Source organism: Schistocerca americana, chromosome 1, assembly GCF_021461395.2.
Source record: "Schistocerca americana isolate TAMUIC-IGC-003095 chromosome 1, iqSchAmer2.1, whole genome shotgun sequence".
NCBI classification, from domain to species: Eukaryota; Metazoa; Arthropoda; class Insecta; order Orthoptera; family Acrididae; genus Schistocerca; species Schistocerca americana.
Genome location: NC_060119.1, coordinates 1,010,620,220 through 1,010,645,807, shown reverse-complemented (window position 1 = coordinate 1,010,645,807; position 25,588 = coordinate 1,010,620,220).

Sequence of the window (25,588 nt, the reverse complement as noted above, 5' to 3'; positions counted from 1 at the left end):
TTTGGCGTGAGTCAGATTAGTGTTGTGTGTTCTGCATCGCCATAAATATCATTCTTACCATATCAGTCTCCTCCAAGATGTAATTGGTACGGATTGTATGCGTCGCATTGATTCTGCTGATTGGCTCAACTTCAGATTCAGAGGAATGACACATTTATTAATTTGATTTTATTTACCTGCGAGGATACATTCACGAACCGTGGAAATGATAATTTGCGTAATTGGGCAACTGAAAATCCATGTTGGCTGCGCCAAGTTGCACACCAAAAACCGTGGTCGGTGAATGGGTGGTATGCGATTCTGGTGGACAGAATTATAGGCCCCTGTTTCATCGAAAGAAACCTTAATGGTAGGAAGTACACCACATTCCTGCAAGAAACATTAGGTCTGTTATTGGAAGAAATACCTTTAGGAATAAGGAACAGAATGTGGTATCAACGCGATGGGTGTCAGGCACATTTTTCGCTGATGGCTAGAAATGAGTTGCAGAGACAATTCCCAAATCGTTCGATTGGACGCGGAGGAGATGTGTCGTGGCCAGCTCGTTCGCCAGACTTGACGCCTCTGGATTTTTTCTTGTGAGGATTCGTAAAAGACATTGTTTATAAAGACGTTCCAACTACACCTGAAGATATGCGAGGGGGAGTTGTCAGAGCTTGTGCTTCGATAAGTGCCGATGTGATAAGGAATACCACTCAATCCATGATAAGAAGATTGCAGCACTGCATTGATACCAATGGTCATTACTTCGAACACCTTCTGTAAATGGACGTTCATGCCACGTTTTTGAGCTTCGTTGACTATCAAAGACCTTAGTGTCGCACATTATTGGATTCGTCTCGATATCCGCTATCAGAAAATAAGTACCAAACTTACTTTCTTTCTTCTTTTTCTACTGCTTTTAAACCCGTATTGTGCGCAGGTCGGCAGGGTTAAGTACGGATTTGGCATGGTTAATGTTAAGGGGTGGCCGGATGCCAAAATAAGTACCAAACTATAGCATCCCAGTAAAAAAAAAAGTTGACCTTCATATCTCCAAAGCGAACCCACCCAGCAACAAAAAACCGTCATATATGGCCCCAGTTGGCCCTTGGAACATTTTTCCTATAAACTTTTCAGTTACTATCATACTTTCGCAGTTGTTCTAGGTGGTAATAGTTAGTGACTCACCCTGTGAACATATATATTTTGAATACTTGTTTTAGCTGTATCGTCTGAATACTGAGCAACCCATTAATTATGCTAGGGTAAGAAGTATACAGAAGTTAACGTATCTGTTAGTACTCAGCGGTGTGACATGATCTTTGGCCCGAAAACATACGACGAAATTATTGGCTTGCTGTGGTGCTCATTCTTGTGGTATGGTTGACATGCTGAACAACAAAAAATAAGAAACAGATTGCCTTCATACCTCCAATGTGTACCAAGTCAACTAAAAACGAGAAAGAAATTCCAACTCGTATTCATCACTGCTTCTCGTTCCCAACTACGTTAGGATCAATAGTATTTTTATGATTATTTTTGATCATCCCTTATCATCCCCACCCTCTGCCATAGAGTTGCAATGGCGACCTGCTGTCACAGCAACTTTTTTCCAGATAGGAGGAGGTAAGACAGTTTTGGTAGAAACTGCTCCACACTTTACAATGATACGCTAATACATCATTGTCTGTATACGACACCCATGCCTAGCAGTGGAACGTCGTAGGGACTGTCGCCAATGAGCCTAGCCAAACTAGGAATTAGAATCTACTATCTGCTGTCACGACTTCTCATTTTCAGCACTACTGATGGTAGGGGTGTATTACTCCACAGTATTTTTATAAAAATAATCATACAAATAATGACATGTAACCTTCATTATATGGGGAATTAGAATATCCTCAATAAATGTTATGTATATATAAACTTTAGTTAAAATTGCTCCAGATATTCCTGAGCTATTTGGTATGTCACCATATTTTCACCCACACACCACTTATATGTAAGATGTGGTTTTCATCGTTACAGTACTTCTTTGCAGATAGTGGGTGATATGTGTACCAAGACTGATTGAAATGAACTATTCATACATAGATACAACGACTTTTGCAAATATCCAAGCTTTTTACCCTTAGCTGCACCATGTATGTAAATGTCACACATATTACACAGATCTCTGCCCCCCCCCCCCTCACTCTGTCCAACTCCTCCTCCCTCCTCTATCTTTCCATCTCCTCATCTCCACTCTCTCCAGCCATTTCCTCCTCTGCACAATCTCTGTCCATTTCCCATTCTTCATCTTTCTGTCCATCTCCTCCTGCCCAACTCTCTGTCCACCTTCTTTCCCACATCTCTCTGGACACGTCTTCCTCTCCTTTCTTGCTATCCACTTCCTTCTCTTCCCTCTGACTGCCCAAGATCTCCTCTCCCCCATCCGTTTTTTCTGTTCCTATCCACTCGATAACGCCTGGAACACATTTCAGTATTATCCACAGAACATACCTGTCCTGCAGGGCAGCCAGGATAGCAAGGTGTCATCAAACTTTTTGATCCTCACTCCTATGAGAGCTAGGTGAATCTTATCCACACAGTGATTCTATCAAGAAAATAAGTGTTGTGTACCAAGTTTGTCTGAAATCAGTCCATTTGTTTAGGAAGAGATGCAGTAAACACACACAGATATATTCCTTATTTATTTGTAATAGACTAGCTTTTTACCCAAGGCTTCATCCATGTGTTATGAGCCATGTATTACACACATATCCTCCTCTCCTACTCTCTCTCTGTCTCCTCCTTTCCGCCGGCTGGAGTTCTAGGCGCTACGGTCTGGAACCGAGCGACCGCTACGGTCGCAGGTTCGAATCCTGCCTTGGGCATGGATGTGTTTGATGTCCTTAGGTTAGGTTAGGTTTAATTAGCTCTAAATTCTAGGCGACTGATGACCTCAGAAGTTAAGTCGCATAGTGCTCAGAGCCATTTGAACCATCTGAACCTCCTTTCCCTTCCCTCTGTCCATTTCCTCCCCCCCCCCCCTCCTACTTTTTCAGTTCATCTCCCTAGCCCACTTCCTCTGTCCACTTGATCCTCCCCTCTCTTACTATCCATCATCTCTTCCCACTCTCTCTGCTCAGCTGTGCCCATCTGCACGTATATTCCCTGGAATGTTTTATGATACAATCTGTACACCTGTTGTTCAGGGCAGCCTAAGGTGTCAGAAGTTAGCAACCCTTTTCAACCACACCTCCTCGCGCCCCCCCCCCCCTCCCGCTAGATGGGTCTTACCTCCACAAATTTTTTTGTCATCAGTCGTCTGGCTAGTTTGACGTGGCCTGCCACAAATTCCTCTCCTGTATCACCCTTTTCATCTGAGAGATGCACTTGCAATCTCTGTCTCGACCTATTTGGTGGATTTATTCCAGTTTCTATCTTCCTCTGCAATTTTTGCCCTCTATAGTCCCCTCTAGTACCATGAAGTTGCTGGCTGTGTCTTAACAGATGTCTTATCATCCTGTCCTTTCCTGTCAAAGTTTTCCATATATTCCTTCATTTCCATACATTCCTTCCCTTGACGATTCTGCAGAGCACCTCCTCATTTGTTACCTTATCACTCCACCTAATTTTCATCATTCATCTGTAGCACTACATCTCAAATGCTTCGATCGTCCTCTGTTCCGGTTTTTCCACATTGTATGTTTCACAACCATACAATAACGTGCTCCGAAAGTACATTCTCAGAAATTTCTTATTCAAATAAAAGCCCATGTTTGTTACAAGTAGACTTCTCTTGGCCAGGAAGGCCATTTTTTACACTGGTAGCTCGCTTTTTATTGCTTCCTTTGTCTGTCCTTCATGGGTTATTTTGCTTCCAACGTAGCAAAATTCCTTAATTTCGTCTAATTCGTCCAAATCTGACCTTTAGTTTCTAGCTATTCTCATTCCTACTACTTCTCTCATTACTTTCGTCATTCTTTGGTTTACCCTCAGTCCATATTCTGTACTCATCGGAATGTTCGTTCCATTCAACAGGTCCTGTAATTCTTTTTCACTTTTGCTGAGGATAGCAATGTCATCAGCGAATCTTATAACTGATATCCTTTCTCCTTGAATTTTAATCCCATTCTTAACCATCCCTTTATTTCCATTATTGCTTCTTCGATATATAAATTGAACAGTAAGGGCGAAAGGCTGCATCCCTATCTTACACCTTTTTGATGCGAGTACCTCGTTCTTGGTCGTCCAGTTTTATTGTTCCCTGTTCGTTCGTGTACATGTAGTATATTACCCTACTTTACCAATAGCTATCCCTATTTTTCACAGAATTTCGAACATCTTGCACCATTTTACATTGTCAAACACTTTTGCTGTTTCCACAGATCCTTGCTTCCATAACCAAGCGCAACATCAGAACTGCCTCTCTTGTGCCTTCGCCTTTCCGAAAACAAACTGTCATCTCACAGAACCTCAATTGTCTTTTCCATTCTTCTGTTTATTATTATTGTCAGCAACTTGAATGCATGAGCTGTTAAGTTATTTGTAGGATAATTCTCGCACTTTTCGGCTCTTGATAGCTTCTCAGTTGTGTGGATGATGTTCTTCCGAGAGTGTGATGGTATGCCGTAAGTCTCAAAATTTCGATACACCAACGTGAACAGTCGTTTTGTTGCCACTTCCCTCAATGATTTTAGAAATTACGATGGTATGTTATCTATTCCTTCCGCCTTATTTGATCTCAAGTTGTCCAGAGCTCTTAATTTCTGATGTTAATATCCGCTATCTCTTCCCTGTCGACTCCTGGTTGTTCTTCTTCTATCATGCCATCAGACAAGTCCTCCCCCTGATAGAGGCCTCCATTGTATTCTTTACGCGTATCTGTTCTCTCCCCTGCATTTAAAAGTACTGCTTCCTACATACACACACACACACACACACACACACACACACAAACATGCGGGCGCGCGTTTTCACATATGTGTATGATAGACTAGCTTTTTTCCCACGGTATCACCTGTATACTCATGTGGCATATATACCGCATCGCCTTCTCCTCCACCATTCCCTGTTTATCTTCTCCCACATCCCGTCTCTGTCCAGCTCTTAACGCCTTTCTCTGTCCATCTGCTCCTTCCCCCTCTCTCTGTCCATCTCCGCTCTCCCTCTCTCTGCCTTCTCACCCTCTTTCTCTCTCCCACTTACCCTCCCCTCTATCTCCTCTTCTCCCCCTCTCTGTCCATCACCATTTACCCTCTGTCCATGTCTTCCTCCCCTCCCCTACACTATACATTTCTTTCTCTTCCCTCTACCTGTGCTGCGCCATGTCTGTCCCCTTGCCTACTGTCCATACAACATGCTGCCCTGCAACCAGCCGAGATGTCAGGAATTAACAACTTTTCACCCCCATCCCTGTGGAAGCTAATTGGAACTTACCCCCAAAGTGCTTCTTTCCATACATGGTTATTTATATGAAGTTTGAATTAAGTCGATGTAGTGGTTTAGAAAAAAAAGAAAAAAAAACGATCGTATGGCGTCAGTGGCCGGGAGTTCCCAGGCGCGAAGTTCGGCCGCCAAGTGCAAGTCTTATTGAGTGCGACGCCACATTGGGAGACTTGCGCGTCGACAATGGGGATGAAATGATGATCAGGACAGCACAACACCCAGTCCCTGACGGGAGAAAATCTCCCAGCCAAGCCGGGAATCGAACGCGGGCCCCCAGGCGTGGCTTTCCAACGCGCTGACCTTTGAGCTAATGGGGCGGACAGAGGTTTAGAAGGAGACATTGGAACACACACACTTTATATACATATATTTTGTGTGTGTGTGTGTGTGTGTGTGTGTGTGTATGTGTGTTTGTCTACAGTGTGAAAACTAAGCTTATTTTTCATCCCGTAACATAAACCGAAGTTTCTGCAAGTGAACCAGAGCAGTGTTAGACATGTCACTGTGTGCTGATCCATTCCCATATCTAGTTGTCATACGTCAGCAGGACTGTCACCAGTCAGTCTAACAAACCAAAAAACTATACATTCGACACGAATAGCGTCCGCTTTCGGTTATCTTTATGTGGCACGCCCTTCACACTTTCACTACGCCTCTCAGGGCGCATGGGGTGTCTAATTCTAGCAACATGATGGGCACAATCGTGCTAATTTTGGCTGAAATTACTCCAGGTGGTTCAATATTATGCCTAGATGTCACGCAGCTCCCGCCTCTATCCCCACGCCCATTTGTAGTAATGCTAGTAGTCGAGTAGTCTAGTTATGCTATAGGTGTCCTAGCCCATATTATTTTTTGTAGATAGTAAGTCGTATGTGTACGAAGTTTGCTTGCAATTGCTCCAATCGATTCAAAGTTATACTTCACATAAACACTACTTCCCACTCGCAACCTTGACAAACAACATAGGTGCTAAGGCATCTTAATCCGATGGTGATTGTCTAGAACTAAGCATGATCGAAGTTTCTCCAGGCGTTACTGGAACACACCATGTCTTTCCTTAAGAAAAATTTCGCTTAGTTCAGTTATTGTTTTTGTGTGACGCTTTGGCTATGTTTAAATTTTCTATGAACCATACCGTGCAACGCTTTTCAACCTTGCCCATTTATACTCAACGTTTGCAGCCATTGAGGTTAATGTTTCAGGTTGACCTCCAAAGTAATTTGTTCTCGTCGCATTTGCTAAGCAAAATATCTTCCAACCTCCCATTACATTTTTATTTCCAGCTATATTTAGTGATGCTGTAACCGCCTTATCACACTGATTCCCTGTTCTGCATTTATTGATTCGTAAAGTTCGGGCTCGTTCATGACCGGATGATCTAAGAAGTTACTTACGAGCCGGTTCTCTTATATATACATTTAAAAAAAAACTCCGTCCTAACAGGCCATAAAGGCACCACGGTGCCGGCCGGCCGCCGTGTCATCCTCAAACTACGGGCGTCACTGGACGTGTGTGTGGAGGGGCATGTTGACAACACATCGCTCTCCCGGTCTTTTGTCAGTTATTAACTAGTCCCGGGAATTTTTTCGAATACGGCATTTAGAACAATTGCACACAATTCTCTATCCCCACCGCCGTCGAAATCATGTAAGTCTTCCAGTCTATAGCTAGCAAGTTGAAATCTCCCCTACTATTACAACATCAGTAGCAAATTTCCACTAAATCTCCAACTTTTCCCTCAAATGTTCCACGAGTACTGCTCCTGAGACAGGGGATCTACAGCAGCATCCGATCATCACATTTGATCCGCCTTTAAGACTTCACCAAAATTATTTCGCAATCTTAATGTTTTCTAATCTGTGGCACAACTTGACTAGAAGAAGGGATAGGTTGGTAGAACATATTATGAGGCATCAACGGATCACCGGTTTAGTATTTGAGGGCAGCGTGGAGGGTAAAAATGGTAGAGAGAGACCAAGAGGTGAATACACTGAACAGATTGAGAAGGATGTGGGTTGCAGTAGGTACTGGGAGATGAAGAAGCTTGCACAGGATAGAGTAGCATAGAGGGATGCATCAAACCAGTCTCAGGACTGAAGACCACAACAAAACAACAACAACGTTTTCTAATGTAAATACATACTGTCTAATTATTTACAGATACAAAAACTTCTTCCCCACTGGCGTTCAGCTATCTTTCCTGTACACAATCCAATCGGAATTTAGTATTTCATTTTTTTAAAATCTGGTTTCAGTCACCTTTCTGTCCCTAGCCTGAAATCGACTCAAGGTGGGAGTGCTAGAGAAAACAGAGAAAATTTAAATAAGGGGTGAGCATTTCGTTCCAGTTAGTAAGAGAGTTATGTGTTGTTGTGGTCTTCTGTCCCAGGACAGGTTTGAAGCAGATCTCCACATTCGTGTATCCCGTGCAAGCCTCTTCACCTCTGCATAACTATCCCGTGCAAGCATATTCATTTATGCATAACTACTGCATCCTATATCCTTTTTAAAGTTTCTTTCTGTAGTCAAGCCCTGGTCTTCCTCTACAGTTTTCACCCTCCACACTTACTAACATTATCAACGTGACGATTCATTGGTGCTTCAGGGTATATCCTATCAACCTATCCTTTCTTAGTCAAATTGAGCCATAAATTTCTTTTATCGCCAGTTTGATACACCCGTTTAATCACTCGCATTCCCCTGTCCCACAATATTTCAAAAGCTTCTATTCTTTTCTTTCCTGTTGAGTGTATTGTGCACGTTTCACTTCCGTACACGGTTGCAGTCCAGACAACCGCTTTCAGAAAGGATATATGAGACTCAAATTTATAACAAATATAAAATATATCTGTTTTTCAGAAAAGCTTTTCTTGTTGTTGCTAGTCTTTATTTTTTATTATATTTACTTCGGGCAAATATTTATAAATATCACGAACAGCAGTGGTTCTACCACACAACCTTGAGGTCATTCGAATTCTACTTTCACTTCTAACGATATTTACCCATTGTAAACAGAGATGAGTTTAATTTAGAAGATAGATTTTGTATTTAACTTCTGTATCTACAGCCACATGAATACTCCGCAAGCCACAATATGATGCCTGACAGAGTATGCCTCGTAACACTACTAGTCCTGTTCCAGTCGCAAATGGAGCGACGGAAAAGCGACCCTCTGTCTGCCCTAATTTCTCTAGTGTAGTCTTCGTGGTCCTTATGCAAAATTTACGATTTTGCAATGCTGATTCGCGAAAAGAACGTCCTCTTTCCTCCAGGGATTACCATTTGAAATTTCTAACCATCTCCCTAATACTCTCGTGTTGATCGAAGATACTGGCAACAAATGTAGCAACATGCCTGTGGATTGTTTCGATATCGTCCTTCAGACCGAATTATTCAGTCTGAAACACTCGAGAAGTACTCAAGAATGGTTTGCATTTTTGTTCTATACGCGATTTTCTTTATAGGTAAGCTATAATTTCCGATAATTCTCCCACTGAATCGAGGTCAATCAATCGTCTTCTCTACTATCGGCTTCACGTGCTTGTTGCATATCATATCCCTTTGTAATGTCTCGCCTAGATATTTAATCGACTTCAGCGTGTCGAGCAACACTTCACTAATTCTCTATTGAAACATTGTTTTCCCTCCACATCCTCATCAACTTACATTTTTCTACATTTAGAGCAAGCTGCAATTCATCACACCAAGTATAAATTATATCTGAGTCATACTACAACCTCCTACAGTCTGTAAACGACGACACTTTCTAGTACAGTACAGTGTCATTAGCAAACAGTAGCAGATCGGTGCTTAAGACATCCGTCGGATCGTTTATGTCTGCCAACGGGCCTCTCCTGATGATACCATTTTTTCTGATGAACAATCGCCGTCCAGGGCAAGTTAGTGGGTTCTACTACTTAAAAAGTCTTCTAACCACTTACATATTTGGCAACCTATTCCGTACCTCGGACCTTCATTAAACTCTGCAATGGTGATACTAGCTATGTAAGCAGGTGCGTCGCCTGGGACAACACCGAAATGTTTCGCACTGTTGTTGTTAAGGACGAACATAACTAGCTGATGAAGTTCTATTAAATGGCAAGTGAATCTGGGTATCAGACAAATATCTGTGAAGCAGTAAAACGTGCTTTGCTGTTCACATCCGCAGTGAAGAAGACATTACACCTGAACTGATGATGGCAATAACAGAAAAAAATCGAAGAATAGATTCAACGATAGCCTGACCATATCCTTCGAATAGATAATGAGCCACCACCAAAACATGTCGTTGACAACCGACCGATAGGCAAAAGATGTTTCGGAAGACCCCCGAATATATTACCCATTGTTGATCAACCGAGTAGTTGAGAGGTAGTTGAATACCGGAATGCATCAGCAGGCTTAATGTAGGATGATGATGATGATGATGATGATGATGATGATGACTATAAAGGAAGCTCCATAAATAACAGAGAATAAACTATTAATCGCGAAGGCACGCGATTTTTCATACAGCCACGTGAGCTTCACAGACACACTGTGTCGCAGATATTCACTACTTACCGGCGTTCTTTCGGTCGGTCCCATGACATTCCCCTCACGCCAGCGTGGACCACAAACTGCCGGACATAAAAATTGTTAATGCCGCCATTCGCCGATATTTGCCCCTCAAAATTGAACGAATAAAGGGCTGTGCATCACACGCAATGAATTACGCCATGGTATCTACGCCGCCTCGCCCGGGCAGACACACACACATACACACACACACACACACACACACACCACCACCACTGCCCGTACTACCAACGACACCTGCGCTGTACTATTTGGCAACGTTTATGTTCGCAGGCGGGTGTGCCTGAACACTGCGATGAATTTGTCAGATATACATATATTTAACTTTTGGTATCGATTAGCGATTTGAAATTATAATGTAAGCTTCTCCGGGCGTACTGCTATCAGCCAGTTTCAGGTTGGGCTGCCAAATTACCGTTGATTTTCGTAACTGGAACCTAATTCTAGTTACAGTGAATTTCCACTACGAGGCAATAAGGTAATTTATTTCCCTCATCGGAATTTCAGAGCGTAACACATCAGAGGCAACACTTCGATGTAGGACAATACCGCTTTATGCAGTTCCTTTGACCCAGCCAGTTACACTTCACAATAAATTTCTGCAGAGCTTGTAATGTCTCTGAATGGACGGTGTTCCATATAATGGCCTCTATTAATGCTTTGTAATCGTATTCTATATTCAAAGGTAGCAACGACTGAAGCTATAAGCTTTATCAAACTAAAACTTTGTGAAATAACAACAAAACAATAAGTAAAATAAACGTTTCCAACCTGATTTTCAAGTCAATTTGACACAATATTTCGACAGTCCACCTGACCGTCATCTTCAGGTGAGACGCTGATCTTGCTGAGTCTAGTGGAACTGATGCTACACTGGAGCCGGCGCCATATACAAGGTAGTCGGAAATTCCCGTTACAGATTTATAGGGCTCGTGAAGGGGACTGAGTACTTAATGATTTGAATTTGAACCCATATACGGAAACGTGCTGTTTCCGTTCTACATTTCTTTGAAAACACATTGGTAACGCAAACACTTTACAAGTAATTTATCAGGCGTCAACCAGTACATCACTTGTTCTACTTTCGCTACACTTCCACTCATTAATAGCCAAAGAAACAAAAAGAAAACTTAATGTTTTCACAAACGCTGTTGCTTACAGTACAGCCTCTTCGTATCTCCTCAGAGCACCACAGTCACGCCTGTTGACGGTAAAGTTATCCGTTCGCCGAAGCCTTTGCGTAACTGTGGAGAAAAGGGTATGCGATGGACGGTGTGGATAAGGATCTTGATAAAGGCGACTAGCAGCTCTTCCATTTCCTTGAGCTTTGCCATACAGAATATTGAGGTCCCTCTATTCTGCAAACATGTTTTCAGTCAAACTACTCAAATACTCCCAGACACGTGAGTGAACTTTGAACCAGGTCAGAGCGGTAAGGCAGATGTCAAATGAAATCAGCCGATCGGATGTAAGCATCCCCCACCATGACTACCTCGTTGCATACCTCCATAGCAAAAGTGTTTTTAGCGGCTATAGCACAGGATCAGTAGTTTTCCGGAAATATGTTACAATTCCAAATATTATCTACTCAGTCCCCTATACAAGTATTAGAAGTTTGTAAAATGAATTTTCGAACATCCTGCATAGGTCAGCAGGAAGAAATCAGCATATAAGCTAAGTATCATGGGTGCTGACCCCAACTGCTAAAGATACTAGCAGCGCTGCCGTTGGTGAAGGCAAACAAAAAGGAGGAACCGCTGCCGTAACCAATCATATAATTCTTCTGCTTACTGAGAATGTGCTTTAAAGCGGGTCATCGCAAGGTTATACGTCTTCCTCAGAGGAGAAGATTATCTGACAGCCTAATTTCAGTATATTCTTTCAGAATATGAAGTCAGCAACTAGATGCAACAGCAACGACCTACATCTCATTACATTTCGTAGCGTGTGTCCTGTCTAACAAGAAAACCCTAAGAGCCGGCCGGTGTGGCCGGGCGGTTCTAGGCGCTTCAGTCTGGAACCGCGTGCCCGCTACGGTCGCAGGTTCGAATCCTGCCTCGGGCATGGATGTGTGTGACGTCCTTAGGTTAGTTAGGTTTAAGTAGTTCTAAGTTCTAGGGGACTGAAGACCACAGATGTTAAGTCCCATAGTGCTCAGAGCCATTTGAAGCATTTGAAAACCCTAAGAAAATCGGGATTTTGTAATTTTTTTATATCCACTGTACGTGAAGTTCAGATCTAAAATTTCAGTTTTCAAAGTATTTCGATACAAGTCTAAAAATTCTCGAGATGATCGGCTTTTCTTTAATCCTCAGTCTTCTGACTGGTTGATGCGGCCCACCACGAATTCCTCTCCTGTGCTAACCTCTTCATATCAGAGTAGCACTTGCAACTTACGTCCTCAATTATTTGCTGGATGTATTCCAATCTCTATCTTCTTCTACAAGTTTTTGCCCTCTACAACTTCCTCTTGTACCATGGAAGTCATTCCCTCATGTCTTAACAGATGTCCTAACATTCTAATACATTTGATACACATCACAATAACATCGTCATTAAGTTTTATTTTGGAATTTTTCTAGTTTCTTTGTTTTATGTGTTTCAACCTAATTCAGTTAACATATTATTAACACGATTTGCATGGGAACAGAACCGGAAATTTGTCGGCGCATCCACTGTCATTTAGATGTACTGAATGTCCATCAGCATCACTTAAAATTACGTGAAACTTAATTTGCTATATAGGACGCGTCATAATTCTGACTTAAAGCTTGTTTGACACCATACGAATGACGTCACAAGCCACCAAATATGAAGGAAGCAACCTCAGTTGAAGAAGGGCAGTTCCGTTATATCTTGGCACGATGTCGACAGGTGTGGAAAGAAGACCCTTTGATAGATACGGATGTGCATATTTCTCAAGGTGGCACTGTGTTGCTTTTACCTAGTGTGAAGGTAATAACACTGTTGCAGCGAGATATTTCAGTGCGCCTCACTTGTGATAGTATATTTATAGTGAACAAAAATAATAAACGTTATTGGAAGTTTTTATTTATTATTTGCAAGGTTACGATCCCCTCAGACATAAAATGTGTCTGCCGAACTGCTACCGTGAGCAACAGATAATGCGGTGCTGGAAACGATAATAGTGGAAAGTGGCTTGGGGATCGTAAATCCTTAAAAACATTTAAATATATATATTAATTTCAACGACTCCGAGCATATGCACAACATGACACAACCAAGGTATTCAGCGCTCAGTTCACCAAAACGCAAATCTTAACACCTAACACAATTAATCATATGATAAAACAATCTGGGCCTATAGAATTCTTAAATTTTTCAATAAAAATGTCATGAAATAATATATCACAAATAATAACATGACAGTAAAACAGAACAAGTAGTTAATAAGAGAAAATAAAATAAATAAAAGAACCCAGGCTAAGCTCCACTTGCTCCTATAAATGAGAACAGCAAAACAGTGGAAGCCAGCAGGAAGAACAGACCAAAATTACACTGAACACCACGAATTGTGAAATACAGTAAGCCCCAAAATGAACTTGCTGTAATTGAAATGTGAGCTCTTGCACAAATTAATAGGTCAAATCACACAGAATCTTCTCTGCTACAAAGAACGGATAATAACTGGCGCAATCTACACACACAATGCAGCTAAAACTTGAATCCTGGCCACACCACATTCCCTGGATCAAAGAATCCAGGCAACATACGCTGCTGTATCAGAATAGGTGTCCTGTGTTGACAGTGGTTACCTGTCGGAGGCTTCGACACCTGTTCATCTGAGTGGTGTCTTGCTGCTTCTCTAGCGCCTTAGAGCAGGCAACCCCACCTAGAGCCTGACGAAACAGTTGCTTCCTCTCAGGTTCTAGAACGGCCATGAGGCACCTTTCAGTTGAAATGATGTCGAAGTCTCTGACAAGTACACTTTTAAAGTGCTCAACAAAGTTGTGTGTGTGTGTATGTATGTATGTATGTGTGTGTGTGTGTGTGTGTGTGTGTGTGTGTGTGTGTGTGGTACCGAGGATGTTGCCAAACTAGACAGAGAGGGGTCTTAGCGGAACCCTTTGCCGTTTTAGTGCGGACATGACAATTTTTCGTCCCTCTGTGATAGCGCCATAGTAAGATGTGAAACAGGAGTTTTGAAAAAGCATAAACGCCCTTTGCTTATTCGGATCATGTTAAAATTTTGTCGAGTGGTTTCTACTGGCTCTACCGCGTATACCAGAGGGGAAATGGAGGCCACAGTACACTCCGAAGGGGTCAGACCGCGTTCAATGTGATTGTAACTTCAATGGGGTTGCAGCCTCACTGCGCCCCTACAGTAGGGTTGTATCGTCCCGGATTTGTCAGCAGTGTCGAACGTTGTCAAGGTTGTCGTCCTGTTGCTTACCTCACTGCAGTGTGATGTTTTCGACCGCGAAATGTATGGGAATCAGCTTCCCGGTGGAAGGGATGGTACTAGAGCCTTTTGGCTTGGATTCCGAGTGGCGATGTGCCGAAGAAAACCGCGTGATTTCAGCACTGGATGTCGTGGTTATGACTTTCATTAGAGAAGCGTCAAAAGAACGGGTGAAATGTAGGTAAGAGTAGGTGTGATGACCTTCTCATTGTGTGACACGTCCACAATGTCGATGGTCAGAATTGTGATGAAATTCATTGACAATGTGGTATCATTAACCCACCTTACACCTAACGTGAACTTCTGAGCTGTAGATTCTTTTTTCCTGTGTCGCCGAGCCTGATGACGACGTCGTATTGCGACACGTTTTTGCACCGTTGCAGAGACGTTGTAGGCACCTTTGAGCAAAACTGCGTCGCAGTGGGAGACATTACGGAGTTTCGAAAAAAAGCATACGATTTTTATGACTATATTCATAAAACTTTTATAGTTTTATAGAAGTTAAGCTCGGTAACTAAGAATTCACTCCCACCTAGGGAAGAAACACACAATTTATTAATACACAAACACAACACAAAATCACACTTCATAGTTCTGTAGACAATTACTCTTTCAGTTAAAACAAGAAAGACACAACAAATTCTGTTTGTGAAGGTAACTGTCTCGGTTCGAACATTTAAATAGAGTTGTAACTGTTTGTCATAACTGACTTGTTCACTGACTCCAGCCAACCGCGGTGGCCGAGCGGTTCTAGGCGCATCAGTCCGGAACCGCGCTACCGCTGTGGTCGCCGGTTAGAATTCTGCCTCGGGCATGGATGTGTGTGATGTCCTTAGGTTAGCTAGGTTTAAGTAGTACTAAGTTCTATGGGACTGATGACCTCAGATATTAAGTTCCATAGTGCTCAGAGTCATTTGAACCATCACTGACTCCAAACAAGCAAAACCTTATGTCCAGGAAGACCACAGTTAAGGAAGGATGTCCTAGAACATGACACAGAACAAGCCGTTGATTACCAAAATCCGGTTGCCAGAGCTTTGTAAGGTCAAGTCATAGCGTGGATTGCTGGAGGCTCGAAGTACGTTCCGTAGGCTGCATTCTCCCGGCTGGTGAGCAGGCTTAGACTGTCGGACACTCGGCGTGTGGAGTCTTAAGTACAGTGCCAGTGGAAGAATGTATCTTAAACTGCAGACACCTTGTAGGTTTTCGTTATATGTTCACTTGCAGATATGGCTTTTAGTGCTACGAAGCCGGTAGTGATCTAGTAATAAAGAACTAAATAGATCCGAAGCGGTTTATTAATACCCAAGACGACTATCGCAAAATATTTGCCTCCTCATGATAGGGTGGAGTGCAAGCAAATAGTTCTGCGCTAGTCGCACCTCCTAGGGGAGCTGTTGCTGCCGCCTGTCAGCAAGGAGAGCGTCCTGGATCGCAGCGGCGGTGTCCTGAGTTGCCCTTGACAACACGCCGAGGTGGTTGTTGTCGCTCGGAACTCGCGTTGGGTTCTCGGTTTTGATTCTCTGTTCCGTGGCCCCTAAGAGCAAGTGTAAAGACTATAGGTGGTGCAGCCCTGCCGAGCTGGTGGGCTATATGACCAGACACAGTGGCAGAAAAGTGGGATCCAATGGCTTTAGGTATTGTTGTGCTATAGGCCCGAGCGGTTCTAGGCGCTTCAGTCTGGAACCGCGCGACCGCTACGGTCGCAGGTTCGCATCCTGCCTCGGGCATGGATGTGTGTGATGTCTTTAGGTTAGTTAGGTTTAAGTAGTTCTAAGTTCTAGGGGACTGATGACCTCAGATCTTGAGTCCCATAGTGCTCAGAGCCATTTGAACCATTTTGCTATAGGCCTCATAACGCAGTTCGTCTACACCTACATCTACTTACATACTCCGCAAGCTACCGTACGGTGCGTAGCGGAGGGTACTCTGTACCACAACTAGCTGTTTTCTTTCCTGTTCCACTAGCAGGTAGAGCGAGGGAAAAATGACTGTTTATATGCCTCCATCTGAGCACTGATTTTTTGTATTTCGTCTTCGTGGTTCCTACGCTAAATGTATGCTGGCGCCAGTAGGTTCCTCCTGCTGTCAGCTTCAAATGACGTTTCTCTAAACTTTCTCATTAGTGTTCTTCGAAATGAATGTCTTCTTCCCTCCAGGGATTCCTACTTGAGCTCCCGAACCATATCCGTAACTCTTGCATACTGGCCGAACTTACCGATAATAAATCTAGCAGCTCGCCCCGAAATTGCTTCGATGTCTTCTTTCAATCCGACCTGGTGCGAAACTCAAACACTTGAGCAGTACTCAAGAATAGATCGCACTAGCGTCGTAGATGCGGTCTCCTTTACATGTAAACCACACTTTCCAAAAATTCTCCCAATTAACCGAAGTCGACCATTCGTTTTCTCTACGACAATCCGCACATGCTCGTTCCATTTCATATCGCTTCGCACAACATACTCGGTTCTATTACTTAAGAAGTCTTCGAGCCAGTCACATATCTGGAAGCCTATTATGTATGCACATACCTTCGTTAACAGTCTGCTGGGTGTACCGTGATAAATGATTTTCGGAAATCTAGAAATACATGATCTGCCAGTTGCCCGTCATCCATAGTTGGCTGTATATCGTATGAGGAAAGATCAAGCTGGCTTTCGCACGGGCGTGGTCATCTGCGTTTCAGTCTCTAGGAAATTTGTTATATTCGAACTCAGAATATGTTCTGGAATTCTGCAGCAGTCCGCTTTTAAGGATATTGGACTGTAATTTTGTGGGCCCGTTCTTTACTCTTCTTATATACAGGAGTCACTTACGCTTATTTCCAGTCGCTTGGCACTTCACGTTGGTCGAGAGATTCGCGATAAATGACGTAGATAACTCTTTGTAAGACTGTGGGATTCAAATGGTTCAAATGGCTCTGAGCACTATGCGACTTAACTTCTCAGGTCATCAGTCGCCTAGAACTTAGAACTAATTAAACCTAACTAACCTAAGGACATCACACACATCCATGCCCGAGGCAGGATTCGAACCTGCGACCGTAGCGGTCGCCCGGCTCCATACTGCAGCGCCCAGAACCGCACGGCCACTCCGGCCGGCTGACTGTGGGATTCCATCTGGACATGGAGACTTATTTGTTTCCAACTCTTTCAGTTGTTTCTTTACGTCAGGGATGCTTATTACTGTGTTATCCATACGGGACTCTGTGTGATGGTCAAACGACGATACGTTTGTACGATTCTCCTGCGTGAACAATTTCTTAAATGCAGAATTTAAAACTTCGGCCTTCCATTTGCTGTCTTCTTCTGCCAAACTAGACTGATCAACGAGTGACTGAATGGAAGCCTTAGACTCGCTTAGCGATTTTACGTAGGACCAGAATTTTTCCAGGTTCTTCGCCAGACCTTTAGCCAAAGTATGGCGGTGACAGCTGTTGAAAGCTCACAAATCTCTACTAATCTTTTCCTGTCGTCATTTGCGCGTCCTCTTGTGAACCGAGAGTGCAACAGCTTTTGCTTCCTCAGAATTTTCTGAATTTCGTTATTAAGTTCAAAGAAGGTCAGCACGTTTTGCATTATGGCGAAATAGGGGAGGGAGTGTCACTGAAGTAACATAGGATTTAGGATGGACATCATTAAAACAAAGGCGTTTTTCGTTGTGGCGGAATCTTCTCTCGAAATTTAAATCACCAACTTTCCCCTCCGAATGCGAAAATATTTTGTTGACACCGACCTACATAGGGAGCAACGATCACCATGATAAAATAAGGGAAATCACAGCACTTGCGGAAAGTTATACGTTTTCGTTCTTTCCGCGCGCTATACTAGATTGGAATACTAGAGAATTACGAAGGTGGCTCCATGAGCCCCTTGCCAGGCACTTAAATGTGATTTTCAGAGTATCCATGTAGATGTAGATGTGGAAGCCGCGGTGGATATTTTCCGTCCTTAGTCCACTTACTTGCGACATACTCGTCCAGAGCATGATGTACAATCTGCCCATAAATCCCCTATTGCCATTATTCCGGAACTAAATGATTGCAGTTCATTGTCCAAGTGAGATAGTAACAACTGCTTATCTGCTGTATCTAGCAGAAACACTCTCGTAGCCATCTTGACTGATTTACTAACTTTCGTAACCATACTCGTCATGATGACATCATGATCACTAACCCCCATCTCTATACCGACGCCATCGATAAAGTGTGGCCTGTTTGTGGCTACAAGGCCTAAGGTATCTACATTGCGTGTGGGCTGCTCAAGTCAGTTTTTGAAAAACATTTTCAAAAGTACTTAACAAGACTCTGTTGAACCCCCTGTAGTGAATCCATACATGTCCCAGTCTCTATTCGATAGACTAAAGTTACCACCAGCTAATATTGCATGATCTGGGTCATCGGTAAAACCATCCAACCTGTTAAGCACGCCAGATAACTTCAGTATCACACTCACTTTCAACTTCAATAGAGACAATATTTTTGTCGAGTGGAATGAACAATCCCCTCCTAAGGCGTCTAATCCGTCTTCCCGATAAACGTTCCAAGACTGTCGTTGATTGTGTAGGATACAGAACTGAATCTGAAAGTTCCTGTGAATCTTAGAAACAGTTTAATTTGTGACCAAAATGCGTTCTCTTTAAAGACCAAATGCAACATCCGTATGTTTCAACTTCACGGTGGTACAATGATACCAGACGGCATGTTCGTAAATGATCAGCGCCATAATTCAAGACTGGACTGGAGAAGGCAGTTATGTGATCACCGATGACGAAGACGTTTATGACCAGATATTTTCTCTGCTACGGCAAACGATTCAGTAAAAGAAACAGAGAGAGGAGAATTGTATGTCTTGTTTGTAGTCTTGTGGATATTTTGCTACAGGTTCAATGAGTGTGTGTGCGATCAGCTCGTGACACCCCTCACTTGCAGGAACGGTGCGCACCTGGTTTGTGTGTTTCTCTTTCTATTACTCTCACGCAAATACGATTGTGCTGCTTTTCTGGCCAGTCCAATTTTTGCCTCTGTCGGCAAATACACAGTAACACGATGATTCTTCCCTGTGGATTTGCAATCTTCAGATAATTCGTGTAGAGGAGTGAGCGCTGTAGCAGCACGGGAACAGCCGTTGTCATAATAAATGGGAAGGGAGATCAGCCGGTCTGCGAAGCACTGCTGAGCGACATGAAGGGCAAACGTCACGACGAATGGCAGATTCAATAGGCCAACATCCATCCATCCCACAGGTCATTTGGTTTGTTCGTTTTTCGAACGGCTGTAGTACGTGCTTAGATTTAACGAATATTGCTCTAGTGCGATGCGCTACTCAATCGTTTTCGAGGAACGGTGATTCAAAGTTTTTTCGAGCCATCGAGCGGCGACGCTAGCGAAACCCGCTAAGGTGGCAGACTCATAGTTTGCCCACACTGCGTTTTAGTATTGGCATTTTCTCTTGTTTTCCATAAACAATTGCATCGCCACAATGAGTCACGCCACATCAACGAGTCACGAAAAGGAATAATACAAATATTAGTTACACTGCGGTGAAAAAAGTCATGATATACTTCCTAATATCGTGTCGGATCTCCTTTTGCCCGACGTATATTGAGTCATGATGGTTTTATTGTTGTTCTCAATCGTGACTTTATTGACGCTGAAGGATTTTGTGCACGAACTGACCTCTCGTTTAAGTCCCATAAATTTCGGACGATATGGGTGGCCAAATGATTCGCTCTAATTGTCTACAACGCTCTTGAAACCAATCGCGAACAATTGCGATCCGGTGACATTGCGCATTGTCATCTACAAAAGTTCCATCTTTGTTGGCTGCAAATGGTCTTCATGTAGCCGAGCATAACCATTTACGGTGAATGATCGCTTCAAATTTGACCAGAGCACTCAGTCCATTTCCATTTCAGGTAAACAACAGCCCACATAATTACGAAGCGACTACCAGCTTGCACAGTAACCTCTCAACAACTTGGATCCATAGCTTCGTGGAGTCTGCGCCACACTCGAAACCTACCCTCATCTCTTATCAGCTGAAGTTGGTCTCATCTGACCAGGCCACAGTTTTCCCGTCGTCTAGGGTCCAAACGATATGGTCACGAACAAAGAAGAGGCGCTGCAGGCTATGTCGTGCTGGTAGCAAAAAGCACTGGCATGGGTCGTCTATCAACGGCAAAATTCCCCGCATTGTCCCAACCCATATGATCCTCGTACGTCCGACACCGATTTTTGCGGTTATTTCACGCAGTGTTGCTTCTATGTTAGCACTGACAACTCTAGGCAAACTGCTCTGCTCTCGGTCGTTAAGTGAAGGCCGTTGGCCACTGCGTTGTCCCTGATGAGAGGTAATACCTGAAAAGCGGGATTTTCAGCACACTGTGGATCTCGGAAAATTGAACTCCCTAATGATTTCCGAAATGGTATGTTCCATGCGTGCCGGCCGCGGTGGTCGTGCGGTTCTAGGCGCTCCAGTCCGGAGCCGCGCTGCTGCTACGGTCGCAGGTTCGAATCCTGCCTCTGGCATGGATGTGTGTGATGTCCTTCGGTTAGTTGGGTTTAATTAGTTCTAAGTTCTAGGGGACTGATGACCACAGCAGTTGAGTCCCATAGTGCTCAGAGCCATTTGAACCATTTTTTTGTTCCATGCATCTATCTCCAACTATAATTCCTCCTTCGAAATCTTGTTAATTCCCGTCGTGCGGCCACAGCAATGTCAGAATCACCTGAGTAAAAACGACAGCTCCGCCAATGAAGCGCACCATTTTACCCTGCGTACGCGATACTACCGCCATCAGTATAAGCACGTATTATCATCTCGCGACATTCATCGCCTCAGTGTATTATTATTGTTATTATTATTATTGTGGTACATTCGTGGCAAAGTAAAATAAGGAATCATGATGAAATGACCATTCACGCACGAATCACAAATACAGTGTACATTAATTTAAGTAGAAATTGCAGCGATATGGCTTGACTGTAGCGCGAGCATATACAGTGTACATTACAATAATAAAGTATACTAATGAATGTCTATTTACTGCACTTTGTGATCAAAAGTATCCGGACACCCTCAAAGACATACGTTTTTTATATTAGGTGCATCGTACTGCCACCCACTTCCAGATACCCCATATCAATGACATCAGTAGTCATTAGACATCGTGACAGAGCAGAATGGGCCGCTCCGTGGAACTCACGAACTTCGAACATGGTCAGGTGATTGGATGTCGCTTGTGTCATGCGCCTGTACGCGAGATTTCCACACTCCTAAACATCCCTGGGTCCACAGTGCCCGGTGTGATAGTGAAGTGGAAACGTGAAGGGACACGTACGGCACAAAAGCGTACAGGCCGACCTCGTCTTTTGACTGACATCTATCCAGACCATCACACAGGAATTCCAAACTGCATCAGGATCCACTACAAGTACTATGACAATTAGGCGGGAGGTGAGAAAACGTGGATTTCATGGTCTAGCGGCTGCTCATAAGCCACACATTACGCTGGTAAATGCTTGGTGTAAGTAGCGTAAACATTGGACGATTGAACAGTGGAGTGACGAATCACAATACACAATGTGACGATTCGATTTCATGGTGTGGGTATGGCTAATGCGCGGTGAACATCTACCAGCGTGTGTAGTGCCAAAAGTAAAATTCGGAGGCGGTGGTGCTATGATGTGGTCGTGTTTCTCATGGAAGGGGCTTGCACCCCTTGTTGTTTTGCGTGGTACTGTCACAGCACAGGCCTACATTGATGTTTTAAGCACCTTCAGGCTTCCCACTGTTGAGCAATTCGGGGATAGCGATTGCATCTTTCAAGACGATCGAGCACCTGTTCGTAATGCACGGCCTCTGACGGAGTGGTTACAAGACAATAACATCCCTGCCTGCACAGAGTCCTGACTTGAATCCTATAGAACACCTTTGGGATGTTTTGGAACTCCGACTTCGAGGCAGGCTTCACCGACTGATATCGACACCTCTCCACAGTGCAGCACTCCGTGAAGAATGGGTTGCCACTCCCCAACCTGATAGAACGTGTGCCTGCGAGAGTGGAAGCTGTCATCAAGGGTAAGGTTGGGCCAACACCATACTGAATTCCAGCACTACAGGCATTACAGATAGAGGGCGCCGCGAACTTGTAAGTCATTTTCAGCCGGGTGTCCGGATACTTCTGATCACATATTGTATCATATTCATGCGCGTATCAAAAATATAGTGTTCAGTATCTGATCGAGAGGATCCCACGCCCATATGTAATGCGGGATTGACCTCTGGATGTCACCAGAGACGGACCCGCCAATACTAAAAGAAGAGGGCAGTATTGGGTTGTCAGAAGTGAAGCAGCAGCAACAGAATGGGACTGTCAGGTGAACTGGGGGGGGCTTGGGGCGTGGGCTATTAGCCACCTGCGTAACCCTGCTAACCCTTCTAAAGTTTCCCACGTCGACTGTCGATGATGTTTTATGAATAACTGGAGATAAATGACTTAGAGTGTCGAATTGCGCTTTACTCCACAGCAATCCGATTGAAGTGTTTGGATTTGGTGAATGCCTGGAGAACATTGCCTCTCATCATGTGAATTGCCAACAATGAAGGACGGAGAAAATAGTGTTATAGAATGAGAGTGTCTTTCGTGGTTAGGATGCCGCCTTTATTGCGATTAACAGAACGCTAAATGGGAAGGAAATGAATACATCTCACTGAATCATGTATTGCGTACAGTACAACAACAGTGCGGAGACGATGATTGTAGTAGCATGAAAATGCAGCCTGACGTGAAGCAGCATCTGTAGGCAACGTTGTGTGGACAATAATATTCCTGAAATGGACTGACCTGCTCAGAGTCCCGAACTGGACTGAATGGAACACCTCTAGGATGACGTAGAACAATGACGTCGCTCCAGATCTCAGCGTACAACATCCGTCAGCTCCTTCTTTGATTTCTCTTCAGGAAAAATAACATTCAGACACCTAACCAAACGTGCTCCCAGCAGATTCAAAGCCTTTATAAGCTGAAGGGCAGATACACTCCATATTAATGCCCACCAGTAGTTGTCCAGATACTTCTGATGCGCTAGTGTATATTAATGGATTCCAAAAGTTTTCTTGGTAACAGCGTCGCAAATCAAATTTTACAAGCCGATTTTTAGGAGTTTTTGTAAGAACTGCGTTGTACTGCGTTAGGAAACTGACGTACAGGCTCACCAATTACTGACCATCCCACATGAAAACGGTCAATAGTTGTGGATTAGCTATTATTCACATTTTTGTTCAAAAAGCAGACAACGTTCTTACGGAATGAGTCACGCATTACTACTCGAAGATGTGCTACCATAACACTCGTACCTGTACATCTGCACTCCACATACTATCTTATGCTTTGTGCCACAGGATTCCTTATATACCACTGTCACTTCATTTATTTCCTGTTCCAGTCGCAAATGATGGTGTGGAAAGGAAGATTGTTCGTAAACTTCCATGCTATCTCGAACCTCACTAACCTTGGCTTCGCGGTCTTTTCTGAAATTATACGTTGGTTGACTCTTATATGAACCTAAGCTTTCGGAATTTTAACAGGAAACCAACTTTTCTCTTATTCCAGGCGGCACTGAAGTTGTGTGACCATCCCCGTGAAGCTTTCGTGCTTACTAAGTGAGCTCCTAAGGAAACGTGCGTCTAACACTGCCGGTACACAAACCCAACACAGAATAATTCAATATTCAACGCAAGTTTAAGGACCAAGATTAAAGCCAATACAGTGAATTACTGGAACACGTTTTCCTTAAAACAAGATGCACAAAGTATGTCGTCGACTGTTTTCTGTGCAGTAGGGATACAAAGTTAACTGGTGTAAGAAACCATACGAAACGCAACAACTCTGAAACGAGCCACCGGAGTCCGTGGTACTAAAATCTCATCAGGTATCACTGAACAATCTATGAAACTCTGTCATTGAATTTATTGTTCATTCTGTATGTTGTGTATATTGCTTCTACACCGAATCGCGAGCGCGCAGAGGTGCCGCAACAAGACGTGGCATGGACTCGGCTAAGTGCTAGTGCTGGTGGGAACTGACACCATGACTCCTGCAGGGCTTTCCATAAATCCGTAAGAGTAAGACGGAGTGGAGATGCCATCTGAACAGTACGTTGCAAAGCATCACATGTATGCTCAATAATGTTCCTGTCTGAGGAGTTTGGTGGCCAGCGCAAGTGTTTAAACTCAGAAGGGTGTTCATAGAGCCACTCTATAGCAATTCTGGAAGTGTCTGGCGTCTCATTGTCCTGCTGGAATTGCCCAAGTCCGTCTGAATGCACAATGGACATGAATGCATGCAGGTGATCAGACAGGATGCTTACGTACGTGTCATCTGTCAGAGTTCTATGTAGACGTATCAGGCGTCCCACATCACTCCAACTGCACACGCCCCACACCATTAAAGAGCCTCCACCAGCTTGAACAGCCCCTGGCTGACATGCAGGGTCCATGGGCTCATGAGATTGTCTCCATAGCCGTACACGTCCATCTGCTCGTTACAGTTTGAAACGAGACTCGCCCGACCAGGCAACAAGTTTCCAGTCATTAACAGTCCAATGTCGGTGATGACCGTTCCAGGCGAGGCGTAAAGCACTGTGTCGTGCAGCCATCAAGGGCACACGAATGGGCCTTCGCCTCCGAAAGCCCGTATCGATGATGTTTCGTTGAATTGTTCTCACTCCGACACTTGGTGATGGCCCAACACTGAAATGTGCTGCAATTTTCGAAAGGTTGCACTTCTGTCACGCTGAACGATTCTCTTCAGTTGTCGTCGATCCCGTTCTTCCAGGATTTTTTTCCGGCCGCAGCGGTGTCGGAGATTTGATGTTTTACCGGATTCCTGTTATTCACGGTACATTCGCGAAATGGTCGTTCGGGAAAATCCCTGCTTTATCGCTACCTCGAAGATGCTGTGTCCCATCGCTCGAGCATCGACTATAACATCACGCTCAAACTCACTTAAATCTTGATAACCTACCATTGTAGCAGCAGTAACTGATCTAACAAAAATGGTTCTAATGGCTCTAAGCACTGTGGGACTTAACATCTGAGGTCATCAGTCCCCTAGACTTAGAACTACTTAAACCTAACTAACCTAAGGACATCACACACATCCATGCCC